At 35.0% G+C, this 18575-nt stretch overlaps 1 protein-coding gene across 14 annotated transcripts in view; it reads right to left on the bottom strand.

The window, feature by feature from the left end:
- HEATR5A (HEAT repeat containing 5A) overlaps positions 1–18575 on the bottom strand; it is a 186207-nt gene that overhangs the window by 166659 nt on the left and 973 nt on the right. The gene's annotated exons all lie outside the window — the stretch shown is intronic.

The following is an 18575-nucleotide window of genomic DNA, read 5'->3' as shown; positions in this document are numbered from 1 at the left end:
CAGGCACCATGCTAAAAGCTAGATACCAAAAAAAAAAAGAAAGAAAGAAAAGAAAACAACTTAAGTCTCTTTCTAAACCAAAATTGTTGAGTATCCCTTGGGAAGGAAATTAAATCAAGTTGATTTCACCCATATAAATTTATAATGCTTAACATCAGTTTGAGTTCTCAGAGCTGCTGAGTAATCCTATTCTACTCTAATGGGTACTCATTCCTTGAAGTGACTGTTCAAGGCCCAAAGATACCCCATACTTTTAAAGCATATGATTTAGCTTCTACTTACTTAGTCTCTACATAATTCTCTGAAATCTAGTTTACACCAAAGTAGATGAAATATAGTTTTGTGATATAAAATAACCAAAAGCATGGACTTTGCAACATGTTACAACACAGAAATCTCAAAATAGCCTTCAGGCTCTCAAGCCATAATATAAAGCCTTTTGTCTCTTTTGTTCAGCCTAGTGAATAATTAGAATAACTAGTCTTTGGAAAGGTAGTGAATAAATTAAAGATATAAACTTTTGGTTTGAGATCATTTTCTAACCAGTGTTACAAATGTATTGGAGAAAAAAGTCCTACAATTTAGCTCATGAATGGCTCACTTCAAAACAGTAAAACAACTAATAAAAATGTTAGCATTGTTTTGATGTTTATCTACCTTTTTCACCAAATACTTTGAGTTTGCTTTCAGGCTATTCTTAGTTGTAGTGACACTTAAATAGTATTAATCTGGGGACTAGTGGAATAAGAAAAGAATAAATGTTATTGACAGTTGAAGGAAAGAGAAAAGAACAGCAGGGGGCCAGGAACAAGGGATAAGTTTTCCAGAGAGAAAAAAACCAGACTTGTGACAGACTATTTTTTCTAAGACAGTTCTCCACTGCATATCAACAGAGACAAGTTTTTCACTTGTAAATGAGTTAGTATTCAAAAGATTTATCTAAACAATGCAGTTTTAGAACCATAGCAATAACTAAGAAGCTAATGGTTAAATTAGCTTCGGAATAAAAACAAGATATATATATTTTTTCAATTTTGATGCCTATCTAAAAGGAAGACAGAACACACACCTTTGATTTGAGGTAAAATAATTTAGATATTTAGAAGCTAGATATTTTAAAAGCACCTTTCTAATTTTCATGGTTATTTCAGGAACTTACAATAAGATTTAATGTACCAGTTGGAAGGAAATTATGGAATTCTACTACTTAAAACACTTTTAAAACCCATAGCAAACAATGTGGCATGGTTGCCTAGTTTGTTTTTGAAAGAACAATATTGGGAAGACAAGGTATCAGAATCCACCTCTATAAGCCACAAAAGACCAGACTAATTCTCAAACAAAAGGGCTTACATAAAAGCTGTGAGGTGTTTCATATTTAGATGTCAATATTTTCTTTTATCAAGTTCATCTTGACCTTCAGATTCCTAATTTAAATAGTATTCTAAAGATTTCTCACATTTCAAAAACATAAGGATATTGCAGTAATATATCCAATCATATCTAAGCCTTTCTTATAATAACTAGTTCTGAAAGAATAAATAACTATGATTTTTCCCCATTTTATACCAAATTTACAGCCAAGAGCCAAGATTTCCATTTGTGATCTGGCACTTTGTGAACTTACTGGTTGCAAACCAGAAAACTAAAAAGCTGTATAGAGCAATAGTTATTACTTTCTATATTACTTAATAAAGGTCCTAGTAAGAAAAGATGGGCTTCCCTATTAATATTTTGTGCAATTCTTCTTGATTACTTTGAGACCATAGATATAGAATTGGAAGGAATGAGGTTCCTTCAACCTTCTCATTTTACAGATAAAGAAACTTTGGTCCAAAAAGGTTAAACAGCTTGCCTCCTGGCAACAAGTAGCAGAGCCAAGATTCAATCTCAAATCCTCTGACTCTTTATCCAGAAAACTTATTTTTATCTGCTAAGGATCTGGTCTAGTAATTGTTGGTTTAGGAGACTTACAAGTATCTGTTATATTTTGCTATATCATATACCTGGAAAGGGTCATTAAGATTAAAGCCAACGAAACTTAAGAGAAGGAAAAAGTGATTACCTTCATAAAAAAGGTTTCTTAAAAGAGTTCTTGGCTCTAAAAGTAAAAATATATGTACTTTAAATGTTTTAAGTGGTTGCTTAAATTCTAAACTAAGAGTTTAGGCCAGGGGTAAAATGTCTCTTTAAAAAAAATGTATATATACTAAGAGAACCAAAAATACCAAGTAATGCATTTATGAAGTTCTTTATTCCTGGTAAGTCTTTTTTTCATATATATGTAAATTCTGAGCACTGAAGAAAGGTGTTTGGAATTTTTAATAACATCACAAACTACCTAGGAACAAATAATTTTGCCAAAGCTCCAGAATACAAAATAAATCCATATATGTCATCAGCATTTCAGAATATCACCAACAAAATCAAGCAGAAACAGTAAAAAAGAGAAATTCCATTCAATACCAGATTTTAAACTATAGAACAATGCAATATTCATTAAAACTGTTTGGTAATGGTTAAAAAAATAAAGAGGTTGATAAGTAAAAAAAGATTAGGTTAACAACACAAAAAAGGCAAAAGAACAGAGTGGTACATGTAGTGTTTGATAAATCCAAAGATCCCCAAATCTTAAAGGAAGAACTCACTATTCTCCCAAAACTGGTCAGAGAACTGGAAAACAATCTAGCAAAATTTAGGTATAGACCAACATCTCTTACCATATACTAAGAAGATGAGCTACAAATGGATCTATAACTTAGATATAAAAGGTCACATTATGAACAAGAAGAAAGGAAGAAAATACTGAGTAAGATTAATTTTAATGTTGTATCATTTGATTTTTAATATTAATCTGTAATATTCTCTTTTCTGTTAAAATCTCCCCCATTTCTTAGCCTAGCTCAAGAAAATTTTCCCAATTCTAGCAAAGGAATGGAATTACATTCCAATCTATCCCAAGGCTTAGGCTAGACCTCTCTATTTACTGTGTAAACAAAAGCCAAACTGATCTAAAAAACAAAAACAAAAACAAACAAACAAACAAAAACAGTCAACCTGGAATCTTGGCTTTTCCAATTAAAAGTCTAGAGTGACCTGGCTTAAGAAGAAGAAATTTAGTCAGTTTGATTTCAAATGAAATGGTTTTCTGTGTCCAAATTGCTAGAGGAAGCTGGAACCTCAAGACCACCCTAAGATGGTTCCCCTCCCAACCCCCAAAGAAAGAAGGAATCAGGAGGAATTGAGAGCTCTTAGCCTACCTTCTCATTAAAAGATCTACCAATTAGGAGTGCCTTCCTCTTGGGGTGGAGGTGGTAGGGGGTGCAAGTAATTTTCTATCAGGAAAATAGAACTGGATTTATACTGGTTTAGGATGCTCCCTTGGTGTCTTTAATCACTGAGAAGGACCAATGAACATCAATTTATTGATTATTTGAGAGCTTAGTTAATAAATTTGCAAATCACACCCAGAACTTTATCTCTCAGATTTTTATTTTCAACAATACCTCTCACAACTTTGGATAGGGAAAGAGTTCATCACCAAATAAGGGACCGAGATAATCTCAGAAATGTTCATCAAAATTGTAAATTTTGATTTCATAACATTTAATTGATTTTATACAAATAAAACCAATGCAGATAAAATTAGGAGAGAAACAATTAAATGGGGAAAAATCTTTCAGTAAGTGTCTCTGTTAATATAAGATATATAACAAACTGAGTAATTTTGTAAAAATGAGAATCATTCCCAAACAGAGGAATAGTCAAAGAATATTCACATGAAGTTCTAAAACAGTGATGGCAAACTTATAGCACGGGTGCCAAAGATTAACTGTCTCACATTTTTCCCCCACATTCTAGAATCTTTTCTCTGCATCTGCATCTCCCTGCAGACCAACTTCATCTACTCTCTTTGTAAAAAATAGACTCGAATACAGGACTACAATCCCCATGAGCCTTTGCTCCACTTCCCCAGAATGCCTTGTAATCTCACCTGGGCCGAGATCGAGAAGATTTTTAAGCGGATTCAAAGGCTGTTGAAGGGGGCTTGGCTTTTTTTGGACTTCCGTTTTGGGGCAGAGGCATCTCTTCCATGATGTGAGGTTATTTTGTCTAGGCCTCTGGCCTAGGCACATGTTTCTTACTTGTATATTCTTAATCTTTAACCTTTAATAAACCTCTAAAAAATATAATACTCCTTGCAGAGAGAAACTAATTTCTACCTGCCTCAGTCTCCCCATATTCCATAAATTTTAATCTTTACATCTTACTTATAACAACACAGAGCTCTCTCTGTGAGCATGCCTGCAGTTGCCCACCAGAGTTCATTTCTAGAAAGCCAGAGGGACTCAGGACAGAGTTGTTTCCCTCCCCTTCTCAATGTGCCTGAGGACATTCCTCACTTGACCCAGCCCTCTGCCCAGCAGCCCAATGGAAGCACTTCCTCCCTCCCTTGTCTGTGGTAAGGTGCTGAGGGTTGGAGGGGGTACTCATATGCTGCATGTGGGTGAGGAATAGGCCTGCTGAGTCTGTAATGAAGGCGATTCTCATGGTGGAGTTAGAGAGGAGTTAGGTTTGAGGGGAGCATAGATCACAGCATGGCACATAGCTGGGGGGAAGCAGAGCTGGAGGGAAGCAGAGAGCTTGGGCCAATCTCCTCCCCTTCTCCACACATGCCACCTTATCACCCACTCCTCTGCCCAGTAGCCCAATGGGAGCATTTCTTCCCTCCCCTATTTTGGGTATGGGGGGCCTGGGAGGTTGAGGAGGTGGGGAGCAGCACTCTGTCTCTAAAAGCTTCACCATCACTATTCTAACAAAAAGAAATCTAATCTCAATGACCATATTAAAAATGATATAATCACTAAAAATTAGAGAAATATAAATTAGTCTCATATCCTTCAGAAAGACAAACATGAAAAAAAAGAAAATTTGAGTTGTTGAAAGAGTTATGGGATAAAAGGCACATTGTTGGTTGAGTTTTGAATTGGTCCAGCCATTCTGGAAAGTAATTTAGAACTATGCTTCTGTAAAAGAAGAATATGCAAAAAGAAAGGAAGATGCAAAAGAAAGAAATCTGGTCCAGTGAAGCAAGAAGCAGCCCATGTGGGGGAAGAAGGGCAGAAAGGAAGAGACCCAGGATTACAGGTTGAGAACAGAGGCTGAATAGAACTCAAAACTGCCACTTCAACTCTCACTTCTTCATCTGAGAGCCTGACAAGAGAATCTTGGAGGCTGGAGATCTCTCTCTGGATTCCTAGTGATACCTGGAAGTCTTTTGCTCATCTCAAACATTGTAGATAGGACTTTGAAGAAGCCATCTAGTGAGAAAATCCTCTCCAAGGATTTTCTCCACCTCTCTATCTCTAATTTGTCCTGAACTCCAGCAATTTGATCAGATTAGCTCAAGAGTAGGGACAACCAGCAGCTGACCAGAAGAGGAGTCAAGGTGGTGGACCTAGACCACCAGAGATTTGGGGGAGGTCAGTCTTCCTGTCTCTAGGGACTCCTGCTACCCACTTTCCTTACTCAATTTTCAATTCCCCTTCCCTGTGTGGTTCTCTATTAAAGTGTTACTATTTAGATCAAGTCCACTTTCTGACACCAAAGAAGGGGACTGAAGATTTGGGGGGAACCATACCTCTCTCCAAAGAGGAAGACTAGCTCAAGACTAGGGCTGAGGAGTGAACCCAGATCTTAAAGGGAAAAGTGGTAGTTGGGATACTGGGAAGATCCAAAGGCAAGAAAATCTAACCTACCTCTCAACAATAACTAAGATCAAGAAGGGAGGGAGTGGGTTATTTCTCTAAAGTCCTCTCCCCCAATCCTTAAGCTCACCTCCCAACCCCATTCTCTAAGGAGACATATTCTGTCCCTCAGGGAGATAAACTCAGGTTGTCTTCACCAAAGGGAAGAGAGGGGAATATTATCCTCTTCTTCCCTCTCATTCTCTCAACCCTTTCTCTCCTCCCCAATTCACCAGTGTGGGTGGGTGTAATCTTCCTTATTGGTGTATATTACACTTCCTAAAAATCATTGTCCATAACCTTTTGTTCCAGTGATAATATTAGTAGTTTATTCTGTACCCTAAGGAAATAAGAAAAGGAAAGATTCATATGTACAAAAATATTTACACCAGCTTTCTTTATTAAAGCCAAGAACTAGATGAAAGGGGGAACCCATCAACTGGAAAATGACTGAACAAATTATGGTATGTGAATGTAATTGATTTTTAGGACATTGTAAGAAATTTTGAAAGAGATAGTTTCAGAGAAATCTGGAAAAGGTTGTATGAACTGACAGTGAAATGAAGAGAACCTGGAGAACAATATATACAATAAAAACACTGTAAAGACAAATAACTAAAATTAAAAGTCTTGCGAACTCCAATCAATGAAATAACCAACCACAATTCCAGAGGCTTTAGGATGAAGCATACTAACCTTGTGATAGTAGGGTGATGGATTCAACTTGCTTAAGGAGATATATTTTTGTATAGCCATTATGGCATTACATATATATATTTGTTATTATATATATTAGTTATAAGGATTATGTTTATCCTTTTTTCTCCCCCCAGTAGGATAGGGGACTTGGAAGAGAAAAGGACTGAGTAATAATATTGCCAAAAAAAAAAGGAAAAAAAAACAAAGAAAAGTGTCATGGAAGTATATTATATAGTCTATAGAGAACAGAAGAAAGATCAGAAATATTCAGAGAAGTAGGAGAGCTTCATTACTTAAAAAAACAACTATATATATTAGAAATTCAGTCATATACATAATCCTTTTGTTGTTGTGCTTTGGTCTATTTATTACAACATAGTTTTGCATCTTATTGTTTCAAAAGTATGCATTTTGAATTCTGTAATTATATTTTGCACTTGCATTTATGCAAGTATGTTTTCATTGAAATTTCTTTTCTTTGATTTATATCCGTAGTGCAGGTTAACATAGATAAGGTGTAGCAATAAGAATAGGATAAGATAAGCGTAAGATTAAGACTATTTTTAAAAAATATAACAATAAGTTTAGGTATAGCTTTAGAATTACATAGAATAGCAAGCATACAGGAGAGATTTTTTATCTCTCCATATGCTCAAAGGGGGAAAATTATAAGGATGGTATTAGAAATTAAGTCTTGTTATATGAGTTTAGAGAAAAGAAGCTGGTTTGAGAAAGAATTGGGAGTTTCAAACAGAGCTGAGAGAGTGTCAATTTCAAGTCTAATGGTTTTCCTTTTTTTTTTTTAAACCCTTACCTTCCCTCTTGGAGTCAATATTGGCTCCAAGGCAGAAGAGTGGCAAGGGCTAGGCAATGGGGGTCAAGTGACTTGCCCAGGGCCACACAGCTGGGAAGTGTCTGAGGTCATATTTGAACCTAGGACCTCCCGTCTGGCTCTCAATCCACTGAGCTACCCAGCTTTCCCCTCTAATGGTTTTTCTGTGTGGCAGTTGGTCTCTGGCAGTTGGCAGAGACTCTCTGAGGGCTTGGAAGAGGTAACATCTTTTTTTCTCTCTCCCCTCACTTTCTGAGGTAGAAGGAAAAGAGGGAAAGACCTGAACCTGAAGGAGCCAAGTATTTTCTTTTTCCAACTTGTTTATATCTGAGAAGACCAAAGAAAGACCTGGTCTTTAATTTGGACTCTGATCTGTTAGGGCTCAGAGTCCTAACTTGGTTCTTGCTAAGGCGCAGCCAGCTAGCCTTTGTTATTTTTATACTTGGAGATGAAGTTGAGAATTTTAAGGATAACAGTGTTAGTTTATTTAGAATAGTAAAAATTTGGATTAGTCAGATCAGAAAGGATCAGTATAACCCATGGAAACAGAAGAAGCAGTTCCTTATAGAACCAGAGAGTTTTATTTGGGCGGAGTTAGAATCTTTTAGAGTTAGAAATACATTTTACCCTTATATTTTCAATAAATAGTCTATTTTTATATAGCAAGAGTCTCTGTAGCATCCTTGCACCTGGCTCTGAAGAGAAATTCACTTATGAGCTTTACTTCATTTATATAAACTGAAAGTACTTTGTAAGCACAGCAAGCAGAGTATCTAAATCAGCTTATAATCAGTAATTCACTGCCCATTATTTTTACAGTTTGTCTTTTAGTTTTACAATAGCCACAAAGAAAACATAATTCCCACTCTTTTTTACAGAGGTCCATGGGTCTAGAATATAGCAAAGGCCTTTTTTTGATGTTACCCAGTTTTGTTAAACTTTTAAAAAAATCTTTAAAACAATTTTTTTGACACAAATAAATTATATTTCAATTTTCACTATGGGTTCATAATGATGGTTTCTCTAAAAAAATTCTAAACACTTACCTTCCATCTTGGAATCAATACTGTGTATTGGTTCTAAGGCAGAAGAGCAGTAAGGGCTAGGCAATGGGAGTTAAGTGACTTGCCCAGGGTCACACAGCTGGGAAGTGTGTGAGGCCAGATTTGAACCTAAGATCTCCCATCTCTAGGTCTGGCTCTCAATCCACTGAGCTACCCAGCTGCCCCTGGACAGCATTCTTCATTATGAATCCTTCCAATTGTCTTGGATCACATTGATCAGAATAACTAAGTCTTTCATAGTTGACTATCATAATATTGCTATTATTATATACAATGATCTTGCTCTGCTCACTTCACTCTGCATTAGTTCATATATAAATCTTCCTAGGTTTTTCTGAAGTCATTTCCTTTGTCATTTCTTATAACACAATAGTATTCCATCACAATTATATAATACAACTTGTTCAACCATTCCCCAATTGATAGGCATCCCCTCAATTTCTGATGCTTTGCCACAACAAAAAGAGCTGCTACATTTTTGTACACATAGATCTTTTTCCTTTAATTTCTTCGGGTTAAAGACCACTTAATGGTATTGCTAGGTCAAAGAATATGCACAATTTGATATATCCTTTGGGCAGAGTTCCAAATTGTTCTCTGGAATAGAAAATGGTTGGGCCCGTTCAGAACTCTTCCAACACTTCATGACTATACCTATCTTCCTATCCTCTCCAGCACTTGTCATTTCTGACATATGTGAGATGGTAACTCAGATTTGTTTAATTTGCATTTTGAATCAATAGTGATTTAGAACATTTTTTTCCAAGTGACTATAGTCTTGATTTCTTCTGAAAAATGCCTATTCATTTCGTTTGGTCATTGATCAATTTCAAGAAAGGTTCTTATAAATGACTCACTTCCCTGTATTTTTGAGAAATGGGGCCTTTATCAGAGAACTTTCTTATTAAAAAATGTGATATTTATTGTCTATGGTACCTTTTAGCAAAATGTATTTTCCCTATTTATCTTTCAATTAAGTCTATTTTTACTTTTGCTTTGAGATCATGATTGCTACTCTTGCCTTCCTGACTTCAGCTGAAGTAAAAGTTCCCATTCTAGCCCCTTATGTATCTGTTTCAAATGTAACACTTGTAAACAGCATATTGTTAAAGTCTGGTTTCTAATCCAATCTATCCACTTGTTTTATGGGTGAATTTATCTCATTCACATTCAGTTATGATTAACAACCACATTTCCCTCCATCCTATTTTTGTTTTTTTCTTTCTTTTTACCCTGTCTGTTTTGATTCTGACAACTGCCTCCCTTAATCCAACCTTCCCTCTTTTTCTTATCTTCTTTTCCTCCTACTTCCCTTTTGGGTTAATATAGATTTCTATTTCCAACTAAGTGTATATTTCTTTTTTTTTTCCCTTCCCTCTTTGAACCAAATATAATGATTAAGGTTCAAGCATTGCCTGCCAGTATTTCCATTTTCCCCTACACTGCATGTTTTTCCTTGTGTGCCTTTTTTATGTTACATACTTTACCCTATTCTTCCTTATCCTTTCCTCTTCTCCCAGTGAATCTCTTTTTCTCACCACTTCATTTTGCTTTTTGAGATCATCCCAAAATAATCAATTCACATCTCGCCCTCTATCCAGAAAGATTCCTTCTAACAGTCCTAATAATGATAAAGTTCTTAGGCGTTACATGTATCATCTTTCCATACAGGAATATAAACAGTTTGACCTTATTCAGTCTGATTTCTCTTTCATGTTTCCTTTTATATAGTTCTTGAGTCTTGTGTCTGAATGTCATATTTTCTATTGAGTTCTGATCTTTTCATCAGAAACACTCAAAATTCCTCTATTTCAGTAAATATCTGTTTTTTTTCCCACTGAAGGATTAAAATATTCATTTTCACTAAGTATTTCATTCTCATTTGTAATCCTAGCTCCTGTACCTTCTGGAATATCATATTCCAAGCCCTCCATTTCTTCAAGGTAGAAGCTGCCAAATGTGTGATCCTGACTATGGCTCCATGATGTTTGAATTTCCTCTATCTGGATACTTGCAAAATTTTGTCCTTGACTAGAGAGCTCTGGAATTTATTTATAATAGTCATGGGAGATTATATTTTGGCATCTATTTCAGAAGGTGATCTCAGTAGATTTTTTTCATTTCTACTTTGCTCCCTGGACTTAAAGATACCAGTGTAGTTTTCTCTTACAATTTTTTTCTTTTAAAACCCTTACCTTCCTTCTTGGAATCAATACTGTGTATTGGCTCCAAGGCAGAAGAGTGGTAAGGGCTAGGCAATGGGGGTCAAGTGACTTACCCAGGGTCACACAGCTGGGAAGTATCTGAGGCCAGATTTGAACCTAGGACCTCCCCTCTCTAGCCTTGACTCTCAATCCACTGAGCCACCTAGCTGCCCCTCCCTTACAATTTTTTAAAAACTTTACCTTCTGTCCTTGAAGCAATACTAAGTATTGTTTCCTAGGCAGAAGAGCAGTAAGAGCTAGACAAATGGGGTTAAATGAATTGTCTAGGGTCACATACCTAGGAAGTGTCTGGGATATATTACAACTGTTATAAAGAGTTTTATTTAATTTCACTGTCTCTGAAGAGCAGAGTTTCTATGTAAGAGCAGATGTTCTTAATTTCACTGTCTCTTTAAGAGCAGTTTTTATAAGGGAAGTTTTCAGTTAAGACTCCACTCCACTTTCTCTGTCTTCCTAGGGAGCAGGGTTCTGGGGATTTTGGTGGTTGTTCACTCAGTCAAGAAGATCTGACAGTTACTTTTGAGAGTTTATAGATACCAGCTTTGAGAAAGAGTCTGGTTATTGGAGGTTTTGTTTCTCCTCAGTTCCTTGAGGGAAAAGGAGCTGTCAGAGGGGCTTGCCTCCTCAGGGCTTCGGAGAGAGCAAGGCTGCATCAGTGTCTCTGTGTCAAAAGAACTGGCAGTTACTTCTGACAGTTAATAGATGAATTACTTTAAGGAGTTTGTTATTGATTTAATGTTCATTGATTAGCTAGATAAGAAAGAGAGAGAATTTAATATTAGTTAGAGAGTAGGTTTAATTAGGCCTGCTTTGCCAGGCAAGAAGATTCTTAGGTTAAGATTTTCTTGGAGATTTAGTTATAGAATGTAGGTTTTAAGACATAGTATAAGGATTAAAAGATATACAATCCTTTTTCCTATCTCCTGTTTCCTATACCTACTCTCCTCCAAAAATAAGTATTCCTAGTGTTCAAAACTGATATCTGCAATTTCATCAACCTCCAACAATAATATTTACCCAAAACACAACCCAGGATCCCCCATCTCCAGGCCTAATTCTATCCCAAGTTGCCTTGCTGCCTCTTACAGTTTTAAAAACTACAATGTCTACGCTCCTTCTTTGATCATGGCTTTCAGGCAGTCCAATAATTCTTAAATTATCTCTCTACCTATAATCCAGGTCAGTTGTTTGAGATATTTCACATTTTATCCTTTTTAAAAATTCTTTGGACTTTTTACAAAATCTCTTGATATCTAAGTCATTAGCTTCCTCTTGTCCAATTCTAATTTTCTTTAGTGAGCTTTTGGATCTCTCTCTTTTTTAAAATTTGGCTAATTCTGCTTTTAAAAGAATTGTTTTCTTCAGTGAATTTTTGTTTCTCTTTTACCATCTGGCTAGTTCTGTTTTTTTTTTAATGTTATTTTTCTTCAGTATTTTTATGCCTTTTATAACTTAGTTATAAACCTTCTTTTCATCATTTTCTTGCATTATTCCCATTTCTTTTTCCAATTTTTCCTCTACCACTTCGATCTTTTTTCTTTAACTCTCCAAGAAACTCTTGAACTTTTCTTTGGAGTTTGTTCATAGGTTTTCCACATTATTGTCTTCTTTTGAGTTTGTGTCTTGATAGTCAATGAATAATATAATCCTTCAAGGGAAAAAGTGGTTATTTAATGAAATGGAGGACTTTCACGCATTCCTAAAGAAAGATCAGAGAAGAGCATCAAGGGTTTATAGCTGCAGGGGGATAGGGACCCTTTCTGGGTGAAGACCAAAACAGAGATCACACTTCTCCTATTCTTCTATTATCATATAATCTTTGAAGCACTTTGAAGCACTGAAAATTTGCAGATCCTCAAAACTAGCTCTGAAAACAGCAATGTGAAAAAGTCTTCCCTTGCACTTTCCTGCCACTGTAGTAGTTTTTTATGGTCAAGTTTTTTGTTTTTTGTTTTTAATTTTTTATGGTTGAGAGCTTATTTTTCTAGCCTATTTTTTGACTTTAGATTTTAAGGAAATGTTAGGCCCTGCTCACTGAGAAATAAACAAAAGGTAAAACAATCTGTTTTTTTCCCCTTAAAAACTACAAAGTCACTTAAAGTTCCTCAGAACTGACTTAGTCCTAATGGCTAAAAGTAGTCAGTCTGTTTATACCTTCTATACTGAATAACTAACATAAGGAAGTATATTATATTTTATATATTATATTATATTATATTATATTATATTATATTATATTATAATGTTAGAAAAATATTATAGGGGGCAGCTGGGTGGCTCAGTGAATTGAGAGCCAGGCCTAGAAAGAAGGGAGGCCTAGGTTCAAATCTGATCTCAGACTCTTCCTAGTTGTGTGACCCTGGGCAAGTCACTTAACCCCCATTGCCTAGCCCTTGCTGCTCTTCTACCTTAGAACCAATAAAGGAAGGTAAAGGCTTAAAAAAAAGTTAAAGACAAGAAATGTTATCTATATTTGTACCCAATCTGGATGTTAATTAAATGTTTTGTAAAATTCCAAATTCTAAAATGTTGCATAACACATTGATTAGTCAATTCTATCTTACTATCATGGGCAAAAACACCAGTATATATATTTGCAATCCATAGCTAAATCCCTCAACTTCCCAACATATTCCCAAATTCCTAGATACAAATGAGGAAATGGGGGGGGGAGTTAATCAGTGGGTTTAAAAATGCTAATAATAAATCTATCATATAAAAGGTAGTTTTCAGAAGAAATAAAAGCTGCCAATAGTTATATGAAAAAAGCTCTAAATCATTACTGATTAAAGAAATGCAAAACAACTCTGAGGTTCCATCCCACAACAATAAATTGGCTAACATGAAAGAAAAGGAAAAATGATAAGTGCTGTTAGGGATGTGGAAAAATCAGTAGACTAATGTACTGTGGGTGGCATTGTGAGCTAGCCAAACCTTTCTACAGAACAATTTGGAACTAAGCCCACAAGGCTGTCAAACTGTGCATGCCCTTTGACTTAGAAATAAGTAAGAAAAAAAGAAAGAAAAAGGACCAAGATGTATAAAATTTTTATAGCAGCTCTTTTTCTGGTAGTGAAGAATTGGAAATTGATGGGATGCCCATCAACTGGGTAACAGTGAAAGCCTGAACAAGTTGTGACATGATTATGATGGAATACTACAAGAAATGATGAAGGGATGGTTTCAGAAAAATCTAGGAAAACTTATTTGAACTAATGCAAAGCAAAGTGAGCTGAAACCAGGAAAACATGGTACATAGTAACTGCACTATTATAATGATGATCAACTGTATAAGATCAATTCAATGATCCCAAGACAATTAAAGGGTTCATAATGAAAAATGATATCCACTATCCTTCTTTCACTTTATTTTTCTTGCCTTTTTTTTGTGGGACAAACTAGCTACTATTTAAATATGTTTTACATGACTTTGCACACATAATTGACATCATATTGTTTGCCTTTTCAAAAGGTAAGGGAGGGACTGGAGGAAGGGAAAGAATTTGGAATGTTAAAAATTTTTTAAAGAATGTTAAAAAAAATTATTTTTAAAAGACTATCATATTTTCTTATATTTGGGCAACTCTAACATATAGTATTTAGTCTTTAGGAATCTCATCAAAATATATTTTTCCAGGTGAAGTGTTATCTATAGAATGTTCCTGGATCTGCCTAAAAAAGTTTATTTCAACCATATATTCAATGCATCAAATGGACCCTGACTCTGCCACCTATAACTGGGGTCAGCCATTTTAATTTCTTTGGGTCTCAGTTTCCTCAACTATAAAATGAAAAGGCAGGATTTAGATGATCTCTACGGTACCATTTGACTTTAAATCTATGATTCTATATTCTGATCTCAATATGGATAAAAAAGGTTAAAATATTTTTAGTATTTATTAAATATGCTCAAGAATTTATAGAAATGTTTAATACAGGGTTTTCAAAATTTTAGTGAAATTTTAAGCTTTTATAGCTCTTGGAATTCCATTTGTTTTTCATAGATTTCCATTAAAATAGTTACTTTTTTTTTAAGCCTTACCTTCCATTTTAGAAGCAATGCTATGAATTAGTTCCAGAGTAGAAAGAGCAATAAAGGCTAAGCAATAGGGATTAAGTGACTTGTCCAGGATCACACAGCTAGGAAGTATCTGAGACCAAATTTAAACCAAGGACCTGGCTTTCTATCCACAAAGCCACCTCACTGGCCCAAAGTTTTTTACATTTTTAAAAAGATTAGATGCTTAAAGGATAAATTTTAGCTATCTGAAAACTTCAATTCCAAAAAAAAGCTTTTTTCTCCAATATGTTGATAAAATCAAGTTCTATTGTATGTGGATGTTAATGTGCACACACCCATTTAAAAAAAGATTTTAGTGCTTTGAAGTTAAAACCTCACATTTAACACTAAAAAGACCAGGAATATTAACTGACACAAAATTTTATTTCAATTTTACTTTGAAACAAAAAATTCCATCCTATCTCTGTTCTGCGTATAAAAAAAAATGCAGTGATTCAACCAATATAGGTTGTCCCCTTTAAGTCATGCTTACAGACCAGGAAGATGAAGCAAAAAGAGGTAAAGAAACTGGAAATTAAGAATTACCCTCAAAAGTGTTATTTCTCTCAGTATCATAAGTTTGTCAAGAGGTAATAGCAATAGTATTTTTTGGCTTTATCAACATTATGTCTGCTTTTAAGCTATAGATATTTTTATATTATTACTATTAAAAATAATAAGAATAACTTAGGGGGGCAGCTGGGTAGCTCAGTGGATTGAGAACCATGCCTAGAGACGGGAGGTCCTAGGTTCAAATCCGGCCTCAGCCACTTCCTAGCTGTGTGACACTGGGCAAGTCACTTGACCCCCATTGCCTAGCCCTTACCACTCTTCTGCCTTGGAGCCAATACACAGTATTGACTCCAAGACGGAAGGTAAGGGTTTTTTATTAAAAAAAAAAAAAAGAATAACTTGGGATACTTGCTTCTAGCTTGAATCTTTAATTCTCCTAAGAGGTTATTTAGAGCTGAGATTTAATACTCCAATTCTATTGATAAAAGAAGTAAGATTTCATGCTCATAATTACCTTTCCTATTTTAAAAAGACCAAAAAAATCTCAGCTTTAGTCATTAGATACATATTTAGAAAATATTAATTCTATACCATGTGATATGGAATCTTAGTCTCTTTGTCCCTTAGTAACTTTGCCTCTTGGATCCAGTTTCCTAAACTATAAAATTAAAGATGGTTTGTACTAAATAATCATAGATCTAAAATGCTGCTATTATGTTACTAGATGAAGTTACTGGCCAAAAGTTTTAAACATAGGTAACATTACCATTTATGGCTAATTTTTAACTTATAAATCACAATGTTTTAGAAATTGCTAATCTACAAATTTAAGGCAAAATGTCAATTTTATATGCTAAGCCATGATAAAATTTTTCATTCATTCAACAAATAATAAAGTAGCTGCTATTTATATAAATTGTTAATGGTTTGGAAAGTACATATACACATTTTCATTTGATCCTTGAAACAATCCTGTAAGGTAAATGCCTTTAGGTATTATATTCATCAAGAAACTGATAATTAGAGAGGTTCAGTGACTTGCCTAGGGTCACACAATGTCAGAGGTAGGTCACTTATGACTACCCTCTTTCCATTATACCATTCCATAGAAAGATATGGATGATATAGAATCTGCTCTAACCTAGCTTTCTATCTAAATTAAAATACCGATATTTGCAATCATAAAACCAACAACCCAAAAGGTAAGTGACTTTTTTCTTTTTTAAACCCCTACCTTCCATCTTGAAATCAATACTGTGTATTGGTTCAAAGGCAGAAGAGTGGTAAGGGCTAGGCAATGGGGGTTAAGTGACTTGCTCAGTTAAGTGACTTCCCATAGCTAGGAAGTGTCTGAGGCCACATTTGAACCTAGGACCTCCCATCTCTAGGCCTGGCTACCCATCTGCCCTCAGGTAAGTGTCTTATAAAAGAAACGTATTATTGTGGTTATCTCCATAGTTAGAAATACAATTCCTTCTAAATATATGAACTATAGAATACTTATACTAGATACAGATGGCATAAAAATATTTCATTATTTTCTCCAAAGCTGTTAATTATCTTTTACTTACTGAAACTAACGGCCTATTCTCTATCTTTATCCTTTTGGACCTCCCTGCAGTATTTGGCACTAACATCTGCTTCTGTGTCTTTTCTACTCTCTTTGTTTTCATGATACTGTTATCTCCTGGCTCCCCTTCTCTCTAACCATGGATATCCAAGAGTCTGTCCTAGGCCCCCTTCTCTTTTCCCACTATACTATCACTTGTCAGCTCCCATAAGTTCAATTATTATATTTATACAAATAATTCCCAGTTTTATATCCAGCTCTAGTCTCCCCTAAGTGTACAGTATTATAATGCAACTGCCTTCTAGAAATCTCAATGAATTGTTGGAACCTCCAGATCAATATACCTAAAAAAGAATTTATCTTTCCCCTTAGAATCTTTCCCTATTCTGAACTTCCCTATTATTACCAAACCCACTAATCAGTCAATAAACATTTACTAAGTGCCTACTAGCCAGACACTGTGATAAATACTGGAGAAGAAAAAAGAAAAAACAGTCCTTACCCTAAAGGAGCTCACAATGTAAAGAGAGACAACAATCAAACGATATATACAAACTGGCTACATACAGGAGAAATAGGAAATAATTAAAAGAGGAAGGCATTAGAATTAAAGAGGGGTTGGGAAAGGCTTCTACAAGATAAGATTTTATTTGAGACTTGAAGAAAGTTAGGGAAGTTAGAGTTGAGAATAAGGAGAGAGAGAGCATTCCACTTTACAAGTTATTCAAATCTGTAGCCTAGGTATTCTCATCTTTTCACTCACACTATCCTCTCCTAAACAAATCTATTGCCAAACTTCTTGTTTCTACATTCACAACATCTCTCATTTGTCTCCCTCTCTCCCTTCTTCCAGAATAACAAAACCAAGAAAATTATAAAATCTAGCACTGGCTTTGTAGTCTAAAGACCTCAGTTTCTTCATCTGTAAAATGGAAAAGAAAAGGAGAACATCCACTAGATGGCTTCTTAGGTTCCTTACAGTCTAAATCTGTTATCACATGAATTTAATGTTATTGGAGACTGATATATTTGAAGAGTGGTATGACAGTATGCATACATTTTTGATTCAGGGACAATGTGTAGTTTTGTTCTGCTCCACAATACTTATTGTTGCAAGGAAGGAATCTGGAGTTTTTTTTGGAGTGTGGTGGTAGACCTGGGGGAGGGGAGGATGAGGAGGTAGTGATAATGACATTCCCTCCAAAAAAGAATAGAGAATAGAACATTTTTTAAAGTTCACATTAGTGAACAGAAGAAAGTACAGAAGGGAGAGAAATAAGTTGAACAATGTTGGAACTACTATGCTTTGAAATCTCCGCATAAAGAATATTGTTGATATTTGGCAAATTCATAAAAATAAAAAATATGAAGGGGCAAAAGTTCAACCTCTAGTTCCATCTCTAGTTTTGCCATGATTTTCAATGCTGTCAACAAAAACACTTGTAAAAATAAAAATAAATCATTCATTTTAAAACATAATTCTTATTCTCAAAGCTTAGGTGCCATTTCTTTCTCAAATAAAGTGAGGTAAAGACTAAATTGTCAAATTTTACTATAATTCGACAATGCTACTATAAATACTATGTAATAATTTGCCATTATAAAGCCCCATTATTGTGAGAACTCTAACAGTTCAGTTAGGATTCTTCTTTCACACAGGAAAGTTAGAATAACTTGCCCCAGGTATACATTACCACAACTACTTATAATTAATTATATACAACTTGAGAGTTGGTAAAGGGTTAATAATCACTTCAATTGTGTCCTTAGTGATAAAAGAGTAGACTGGTTATTCCAGAAAAAAACTAACTTTTGAGAAAACTTTACACCCCTTTTCCCAAGTAAATTCAGTGAGTTTGTCCGGG

The sequence above is a fragment of the Monodelphis domestica genome, chromosome 1 (assembly GCF_027887165.1).
Source record: "Monodelphis domestica isolate mMonDom1 chromosome 1, mMonDom1.pri, whole genome shotgun sequence".
In the NCBI taxonomy this organism is placed as follows: Eukaryota; Metazoa; Chordata; class Mammalia; order Didelphimorphia; family Didelphidae; genus Monodelphis; species Monodelphis domestica.
This window is presented reverse-complemented; position numbering and strand designations above follow the sequence as displayed.